Consider the following 10,463-nt stretch of genomic DNA (forward strand, 5'->3'; position numbering starts at 1 on the left):
AATTTTATTAAAAAAAAAAAAAAATCTGGGAACTCAGGGTATTGTGTGATTTTATTAGAGCAACTACAAGAATTAAGCACCGAGAACAGCTTTCTTAAGGTCCAGTTTAAAGATTACAAGCAAAACAAAAGCACCTGGTGTTAGCACAGAGGAATCCACCATGAAATAAGAGAGAGAAACCTAATTGTGTCTTCCTAGATATTTCCTGATCTACTTATATATCTGGGGTTTTAAAAGAGTAGTTTCTAGGTATGGTACAGATGATTTTTCATACCTGGCCCAAGCTTCTTACAGCAAAGCTGTTGCCCTGTCTGCCTCTCTCTGGGAGAATGACAGACAGACAAAAGGGGAGTCTTCTTTCAATTTTAAAAAGTTCTAGCCTGCCCCTTGGCTCTTTTGGCCAGGTGCCCACTCACTTCCTTTTACCTGTGCATAGCAGTGAGGCTTTTTAATCCCTTACAGGTACAGCAATTAGAGAACAGTTTAGTAGAGGGATTTTATAGCTGCTGGCTGTCTGTAAATGGGAGCTACCCTCCCCCCTTCATTTATCACACCTCCTGTCTGCAGCTTCCAGGGATACTTCAGTGCTGTAATACAGCCCCTGCTGGTCACTCCCCATTGTCTGGCTTGCTGCCAAAACTTCTGCCTCTGCAGCAGCAGTTGAATATTGATTTGCTTTGGTTCCAACCATTTCTTCGCCAATTTCAATTTTAATTGTTTTTCGGGTAATAGCAACTAACCTACTTCAAGTGATTGCTCAGGTGTATTCCACAGTAGGTGTGGGTGCTTGCCACGTGCACCGGTGCCGGAAGTTTTTCCCTTAGCAGTACCCGTACTGGGGGAGCACTGCTGCGACCCCTGAAGTGGCGCCTGTATATCGCGCCATAAAGGGGGCTCTGTGCTCCCTCCACCCTCAGTTCCTTCTTGCCGCCAGTGAAGGTAGTTGGAACTTTGTGCTCCAGCCTTGGCTGCAGCGCTTCTAGCCTTAGTGGTATTTGTTAGTCACTGGATAGTTTCTCCAGTTGGTAGCCTGGCTCGGGGCATGCCCCAGGCTTCAAGTCGTGTGACTGCTGTCGCAATTCCATGCCCAGAAGCGCTCTGTGCTCCGAGTGTCTTCGCTGTCTGGGCGAGGCTCACATAAGTGAGCGGTGTAAAATTTGCAAACCGTTTAAGCCCCGGACTAAACGCGAACGCGAGATCCGACTGGGCCCTACTTATGGAATCGGCATTTGCCCCGGCGCCGGCCCCGGGCACTGCGTCCTTGGTGCGGAGCGAAGCCCCATCCACCAGTCGGCACCGCTCCCCGGCCAAGAAGCAGGGCAAGTCCCAGCGACGCCGTGAGAAGGACAGGGGTGAGGCCGAACCTGAGTTGGCCAGCCCACGATCCCCTTCGAGACCCAGACCTCCGACTCGTGCGGAGCGGAGTAGTCCAGCCCTGTCGGCGTGTGCTTCCCCGCCGATATGGGTTCCCTCCACGCTGGAGGCAGCCCAGGCGGCGCGCGATGTCCTCACCATGCAGGTACCGAGCAGGCCGTCCGAGGTAAGGCCCCGGTCCCGAGGAAAGCCACCGTTGGGCTCCCAGCCCTCGCTGATCACGTTGGTCACAGAGACATCCACTAGATCCGCCGGGCCCTCCCGTAGCCCCCAACGCACCTCTACTCCATTGTCGGGGTTGCCTGGGAGCGAGTCGCCTGAGTCGTCCTCGACCCGAAGGGGCAGTAGGCGCTGGCACGGGAAGCGTCGATGCTCCGCGTCGCGTGATAGCGGGTCTTGACGCCGACGGCACCGCCGGTCATATTGCGACAATCACCATGTTTGGAGTGCATCCCGACACTCACCGGCACCGCGGCATCGCACCCAGAGTCACTGAAGGGACTCCAGGGATACTGCCTCCGACGCCTACTCCTACTCGTCGTCGAGGTCGAAATCCCGGGGCAGGACCTCTGCCTCAGCTCCCAGCCGCCCTTCCCCAGGCCGCACCATTCCCCTGGAGCAGATAACCCTGGTGGGGCCCCAGATGGCGCAGTGGCAAGGGGCGCCCTGGCAAGGACAATGGTGCCAGTGGGCACCGTGGCCCCAGGCGCCCGCCCCGCAGAGGCCCTCCTCCATGGCTGGGGCATCCCAAGCTCACTCTGCCTCGGCACCGAGATCAGGCCTCAGGTGCCACTCCACCAGCACCGCACCCGGACCCTGACGAGGAGGTTGGCCTACGGGAACCGCCCGATGCGCTGAGGATGGTCCCGGTCACCCTGCCAGCACCGGATGAGTCCATAGCAGCACCGTCCCCTCCTCAGGAGGATTTCAAGGCACATCAGGAGCTCCTCCGGCATGTAGCCACCAATCTGCAGATGGAGGAGCCGTCGGACAATCTATTCAATGTCCTCTCCTCCTCGGCACCGGGCCGGGTGGCACTGCCACTTCATCAGGGGATGGCCAACATCTCCACGGGCCTATGGCAAACCCCGGCCTCACTTCCACCTATCTCCAAGAAGGCGGAATGTAAATACTTCGTGCCAACAAAAGGGCACGAGTATCTTTATACTCACCCCACCCCGAACTCATTGGTGGTGGAGTCGGTCAACCACCGTGAGCAGCACAGTCAGCCTGCACCAACCCCTAAGGATAAGGAGGCCAGGAGACTGGACACATTTGGAAAGAAGGTTTATTCCTCAGCCAGTTTCCAACTCAGGGTGGCAAACCACTAAGCCCTCCTGAGTCGATTTGACTTTAACTTGTGGGGATCTTTGCTGAAATTTGAACCCTCCCTTCAAGAGCAGGACAAGAGAGAGAGTTCAGGGCTCTGCTTGATGAGGGTGCGGCGGTGGCAAAAGCAGCTCTCCAGGCTGCCACGGACACGGCGGCTCGTTCGATGGCTATAGCGATCTCCCTGAGACGGGCGTCTTGGCTTTCCCTCTCGGGGCTGTAAGTAGAGTCCCAGGCTCTGCTGTAGGACCTGCCATTTGATGGCAAAGCGTTGTTTGCGGACCAGACTGACACCCGTCTGCATGGGATGAAGGATTCCCGCACCACCTTGCAGACACTCGGTCTGTATGTCCCGCCGGCCAAGGACAAGCCCAGACCGCAGCCCTTAGCTCCCCCTGCATGGAGCAGATACGAGCCCCCGCCCAAGAGGCCTAGGGACCAGAGGCGCCGGTCTCAGTGTCAGTCCCGCTGGGCCCCGCGCCCCGGACTCTCGAAGGGCAAGAGGCAGTTTTGATTGTTTGCGGGGGGCCACCGGGCCTGTTGCCAGGGAACACCCCCCCCCCCAGGTAATAAAGTTGTTTTTTGGCAACCGTTTAGCTTCCTTCAGCGTCCATTGGTCCCGTATAACATCGGACCGGTGGGTCCTCAGTACCATCTCCGAGGGGTACAAGCTGCAGTTCGTTTCCACCCCACCGAACCACCCTCCACCCCGGGATGCCCCGGGGGACCCGGAGCACGTCCTTCTGTTACGTCAGGAGGTGTGGCGCCTCCTCATCCTGGGCGTGGTGGAGAGGGTACCTCAGGAGTTTCGGGGCAAGGGGTTTTACTCCAGCTATTTCCTGATCCCGAAGGCAAAAGGCGGGCTCAGGCCCATCCTCGACCTGCGGAATCTCAACCAGTTTCTGGTTCGATGCAAATTCCGAATGGTGTCCCTGGCCTCTATTGTCCCGTCCCTGGACCCGGGAGATTGGTTCGCAGCCCTGGGCCTCCAGGGTGCGTATTTCCACATCCATATTTTCGAGGGCCACAGGCGCTTCCTAGTGGGGACAGACCACTACCAGTTTACGGTCCTCCCCTTTGGTCTTTCTACGGCCCCCAGGGTTTTCACCAAATGTATGGCGGTGGTCGCAGCCCACCTCAGGAGGAACGGGCTGCAGATCTTCCCCTACCTGGACGGCTGGCTGCTCAAAGGCAAGTCCCGGTCCCAGATGCAGGCGCAGGTGGAGTTCCTGCTAGATACCTGCTCGACTCTAGGCCTGGTGGTAAACAGGGAAAAGTCCACGTTAGTCCCGGCTCAGTGCATACACTTCATAGGGGCGCTGTTAGACTCTCTGGGGGCCACGGCCTCCCTCCCCCGGGACAGGTTTGAGACGCTCAGAAGTCTCATAGCCTCAGTCACAACCTTCCCTGTGATGACGGCAGGAATGTGCCTTCAAATCCTAGGCCATATGGCAGCCTGCACTTTCATGGTGTGACATGCTAGGCTCCGGATAAGGCCCCTCCAGCTTTGGCTGGCCTCCCAGTATTCCCAGGCCAGAGATGGCCTTGGCAAGGTAGTCACGCTGCCTCCCCATATAGTTGTGGACTTACAATGGTGGTCTCTCCCGAGCAACACGCTCCAGGGCATCCCCTTCCGGGAGCCCCCTCCATCACTAGATCTGGTGTCGGACACTTCAGACCTGGGATGGGGATCCCATGTGGGAAACTTCCGAATACAGGGCAGATGGTCGCCCTTGGAATTGTCCCTACACGTAAACGTCAGGGAACTCAGGGCGGTGCGCCTGGTGTGCGTGGCCTTCTGCCAGCACCTGGCAGGGAAAGTGGTCAGAGTACTCACGGTCAATACGACCGCGATGTACTATATCAACAGACAAGTGGGTACACGTTCAGCGGCTTTGTGCCAGGAAGCCCAGCCCCTGTTGGAGTTCTGTATAGCCCACGACATCCTCCTGCAGGCCTTTCACCTGCCTGGCAAGCGCAATATGCTCGCGGATCACCTGCGCAGGTTTTTCTCCCAGCAACACGAGTGGTCTCTGCACAGGGAGGTGGCCAGGCAAGTCTTCCTACACTGGGGCACTCCCCAGGTAGATCTGTTCGCCACACCCAGAACCACCTATGCCCACTATTCTGCTCCAGGGCGGGAGAGAGCGAGGGGGCGATATCGGATGCCTTCCTGTTCCCGTGGTCGGGCCCCCTGCTGTACACCGTCCCGCCTTTTCCCCTGATAGGCAGGGTTCTGCAGAAGGTGAAGGTTCTCCAGGTGGGCGAGGGAGAAGGGTGCTTTCCCTTCCTCAGCTCCTCTCCATCTCATCCTTGATTACCTCCTCTCCCTTAGAACCCAAGGACTAACGCCCTCCTCGGTCAGGGTGCACCTGGCGGCCATCTCGGCCTTCCACCCCCGGTACAGGGCCACTCTGTGTTTTCTCACCACATGACGTCCCGGTTCCTGAAAGGTCTGGACCAGGCCTTCCCATATGCTAGACCCCCGGTCCCGCTCTGGGACCTGAACCTAGTGCTCTCCCGCCTCACAGGGCTTCCCTTTGAGCCCCTGGCCACGTGTTCTTGGTCTCACTTGTCCTGGAAAGTGGCGTTCCTGGTGGCCATAACAGCATGCCCGGTCTCGGAGCTCAGGGCCCTGACCTCCGAGCCCCCATACACGGTCTTCCATAGGGATAAGGTCCAGCTTCGCCCGCATCCGGCATTCCTGCTGAAGGTTGTCTCGGCTTTTCACATAGAACAGGACATTTTCCTCCTGGTCCTCTGTCCTAAACCCCATTCTTCCAGTGAGGAATGGCATCTGCACATGTGCGGAGAGCACTGGCTTTTTACCTCGACAGAACCAGACCCTTTAGGAAGTCCCCCCAGCTGTTTATTGCATCGGCCGAGCGCATGAGAGGACGACCGGTTTCCACCCAGCGGATTTCCCACTGGATTACTTAGTGCATACGCATATGTTACGACCTGGCAGGGGTTCCCCGACCTCCTATAGTGAAGGCTCATTCGACGAGAGTGCAGGCCTCGTCAGTGGCCTATGTGGCTCATGGCCCTATTCAGGACATCTGCAGGGCTGCTACTTGGTCCTCTGTCCACACCTTTTCATCGCACTATGCGATCATCTCCCAAACGAGGGATGACGCCGGGTTTGGTAGGGCAGTGCTCTGCCCGGGTAACCCTTAAACTCCTTCCCACCTCCATCAAGTATAGCTTGGAGTCACCTACTGTGGAATACACATGAGCAATCACTCGAAGAAGAAAGGACAGTTACCTGTTCCGTAACTGGCGTTCTTCGAGATGTGTTGCTCAGGTGTATTCCACATCCTGCCCTCCTTCCTCTCTATCAGACTTGTCTGGCAAGAAGGAACTGAGGGTGGGGGGAGCACGCAGCCCCCTTTATGGCACGATATACAGGCGCCACTCCAGGGGTTGCAGCGGTGCTCCCCCACTATGGGGGTACTGCTAAGGGAAAAACTTCCGGCACCGGTGCACATGGCGAGCACGCACACCTACTGTGGAATACACCTGAGCAACACATCTCGAAGAACGCCAGTTACAGAACAGGTAACTGTCCTTTCACTTTTCCCTTCTGGATCAGGTATCTGGCAGCATGGTGGTTTTAAACCACCTGGATGTGCCATTGTAGTGTCTCACCTATGGGATTCCTCTGCCACCCCCCACTATTAAATTAAATTAATGGAGATATCCTCTCTCCTAGAACTGGAAGGGACCTTGAAAGGTCATCAAGTCCAGCCCCCTGCCTTCACTAGCAGGACCAAGTACTGATTTTGCCCCAGATCCCTAGGTGGTCCCCTCAAGGATTGAACTCACAACCCTGGGTTTAGCAGGCCAATGCTCAAACCACTGAGCTATCCCTCCCCCCCCCAGCATGTCAGAGCTGCCCTGCAAATACTGACCTAAATCTAATCCATGATTCTTATGTGAGGCAGCATTTACAGACTCTACAGAGGCTAGTTATACCCTACCTGTTCACAACCAGCCAACCCTTGCACTCTCAGAGCTCAGCGTCTGACCTGCATGGTGGGTGGCATTCACCTTATCAGCCCTGAAGAGCTGCAACGCCAATGCGGAAAAGCCCATTCAGAAGCTTCTGAACATTTTAGGGAGAAAGTCTAAGGACAAGGAGCATGTTATCTGGCCAGCTAAAGTAAGTCCCACAACATAGCTGGGCCAAAGGGAAAAAACTTTGAATGGATCCAAAGTTGTTTCTTGCGCTGCTCCCTCTTCCCCCTTCCACAATACCAAAGTGGGTCCTCAGCTCCCTGGGGAAAGATGTAGATCTCCTACAAGTTCCCCTTCCTCTCACTACTGAACTGGGAGATTCTCATGTTACAACATTTAATATTGTTAGTGAACAAGTGGAGTAAACAGTAGGGGGTTAAACCCCCTCACTTTTAATTCCCCAACCCTCAAGGGTGGGTGTGGTGGGGCTTCTACACACCGGCTTTATGTACTCTGTATCAAGCTTACCACCACGTGGCAACATGTATGGGCATGCAGAAAAGCCTGTTACGCTAGTGAAGCCCTGCCTCAGGCTGCAGGTTACTGGGAATTATTTATGCCTGTTTGGCTTTTAGCCGAAGGACCTTCACTCTGCCAATGAAAAGGGCTCAGGTGTAGGCAGCAGCAGAATGGGATTTGTACCTTCTGATTATGAGTCATAAAACCTTCCTCTTCTAGGAAAATAAAGGTCTCTTTTTTCCCCTCTCCCACTACATAAGGAGCACTTCAGGAAGTCTGCAACCAGATCAGACTCATACACTCCCTGCAAAGGTGCACCATCGTGGGTATTACAGAGGGGTAAGTGAGAAACCCCTCCCAATCTATTAATACTAGGTTGCTCCTACAATACCTACATAGCTGCTCACCCACTTGGGACAGAAGGCAAGCAACCTTTCAAGCTCCCAGGGCAGGGGTGGGCAAACTTTTTGGCCCAAGGGCCACATCTGGGTATGGAAATTGTATGGCTAACCATGAATGCTCACGAAATTGGGGGTTGGGGTGTGCGGGCTCTGGGGTGGGGCCAGCAATGAGGCGTTCAGGGTGCGGGAGGGGGCTCTGGGCTGGGGTGTTGGGGGGAGGGCTCTGGCTGGAGGTGCAGGCTCTGGGGTGGGGCTTGAGATGAAGGGTTGGGGGTGCAGAAGGTTGCTCCAGGCTGGGACAGAGAGGTTCGGAGGGCGGGAGGGGGGATCAGGGCTGGAGAAGGGGGATGGGGCATGGGAGGGGGGTCAGGGGTACAGGCACCAGGCGGCACTTACCGCAAGCAGCTCTCAACAGCAGCGGCGTGTTCCCCCTCCGGCTCCTACACAGAGGCGTGGCCAGGCAACTCTGCGTGCTGCCCTGTCCGCAGGTGCCGTCCCTGCAACTCCCATTGGCCGCAGTTCCTGGCAAATGGGAGCTGGGGGTGGGCAGCACTTGGGGTGGGGACAGCATGCGGATCCCCCTGGCTGCCCCTATATGTAGGAGTCAGAGGGGGGACATGCTGCTGCTTCCAGGAGCCGCATGCAGTGGGGCAAGCCCCCGACCCCTCTCCCCGGCTGGAGCAGGGCAAGCCCTGGACCCCACTGCCTGTCGGGAGCTCAGGGGCCAGATTAAAATGTCTAGAGGGCCAGATGCGGCCCCTGAGCTGTAGTTTGCCCACCCCATCCCAAGGGTATCTCACAAGCTACTCCCCCAGTTGACAAAATTTCTACCAGTACCTCATCGCACTTATGTTGTCCCCAAGCCAGGGTGAATATTATGCTACTTCCCCGCTGTGACCAGTTGAAGAAGTATCACACATACACTACAGAGAGAGGGGAGGAAAAAAGCCTGTAGATTTTTGTAGAACTTTTCCAGGACAGGATGCCAGGAACTTGCAAGGAACTCAATGTTAATAAAATATCTTCCCTTTGAAGGATTACTAGACGCATGGTTTCTTGTAGACTCTTGAGAATATCATAAGGCCCAAATGAGGATTTTTGATTAAAAACAAATGTTAAATTAAAGTGTTCTATTAGAGGCCTTATAAGAGTGGATCATCTCTCTGGGCTCACCTCCCTTCAAAGTAGAGTGTTGTGGTGAGAGCTCCTGCCGGGACACAGGGGTTGAAGGGCTGGCTCCATGAGTAGGAGTTTGAATCTTAGCTCTCTGCCTTTGCTGGATCTGGGCTTCAGTTGCTGATACAAGCTACACTTTTTTGGAATATGCTTCTCTCCCAGGCACTGAACACACCGCAAGTGTCCGCCAGTCACTGGGACAGATTTCTTGGGAGTCATACATACCCTAGTCCAGGGAGGTTCACCACCCACCAGGCTTGGCAGGAGACAAGCCCTTTTCCTTTTTCTCAGTTCAGGCAGGGCCAAATAAAATACAAACAGAGTAACAAAGAAAAAGCTTTGAGGGAAGCTAAAAACTAGCAATTCTAAAAGAATTAATCGACGAACAGACAGCTATAGCTCCGTCTCTAGCCAGGAGCAATTGAGAAGGAATTGAGGAGGGTCGCATGGACACTGCTACCGAAGTTCTCCAATCAGTAGCACAGGGACACAGACACACCTACAGTGATGCACCCATAGGGGGATACATCTTGAAAAACATCATTATTGTACAAGGTAACTTCTTCCATCTCTCATGAGATCAGTTCAACCCACCATTCCAGCTTGGTCTTGAATTAAAGGTGGTTATATGGGGTGAGAGGATAAGAGGTACCCACTTCCCCAACATAATACATTTTTTAGATAGATTTATTAAAATATCCAGTACATGAATAAATACAGATTCTGAATTTTTTTAAAGTAAAATGTTACAATGACATTTTCTAAATAATCCATGTAATCTGGAAAAGTAAAATTGCATTATAAACATATTTGTAAAATATTTAAAACATCAGAAAACTAATATATAAGACATTCTGAGAGAAGAGATCCAAACAGACACTTAGGGTCATTGAAATTAGGTGCCTAGGTACTTTTGAAAATTCCACTAGGTGCCCATCTGTATCATTAGATGCCTAAATATCTTTAAAAATCTGGCCCTTAGTATTAATGGGAATTAAGAAAATCCTCCATATACTGTATTGAGATTAGATGAATTTGTATACGTTAATATAGAATTGTGCTTAATAAATATGCAGTGGTCCAAAAAAACCCACTTCCCATCCAAAACAGAAGTCTCTACCCACTGCTAGCCTTACCTCAAATGTAACTTTTTAGAACCACACTTCTGCATATAATTGATTGGCTTCCTCTTTATGCTGGCTGCTTATTTCCATTACTTTCTGGCTGAACAATGAAAAAAATTTGGTTTACTTTCCGTTTTCCTGTCCTAACATACTGCTACTTTGTTCAGATTGCAAACTCTATTACAGAGGCATTTCTAGCTCTAAACAAAGATTTACTATTAGAATTTCTTTTTTAAAATAATCACATAAACACATAAATATTAGGTTTGGTTTGGGTTGTTTTGTAAACTCTACATTTTGGGCCTGAGTTTTAAGATTGAGTGCACAAATTGTTAGTTGGTATATAGAGCCTGGTCTGTACGGTACAAGAACGATCACTTAAAGTGCCATTTTACAGGAACAAGGGCCCAATCCTGGTTGGTGTTGAAGATGCTCAACACTTGAGCTCTAAAACTGTGATACAGGTCTGTCTCATCTTACGCTGGGGTTACGTTCCGTGGTCAGCGCGTAAAGCCAAAACCACGTATAGTCAAAATTACATTGAGTGTAATGGCACTACAGGAACAGTATTTAATTTGTTATT

The sequence above is a fragment of the Terrapene carolina genome, unplaced genomic scaffold (genome assembly GCF_002925995.2).
Source record: "Terrapene carolina triunguis isolate 2854851 unplaced genomic scaffold, T_m_triunguis-2.0 Scaffold88, whole genome shotgun sequence".
Taxonomy (NCBI): domain Eukaryota; kingdom Metazoa; phylum Chordata; order Testudines; family Emydidae; genus Terrapene; species Terrapene triunguis.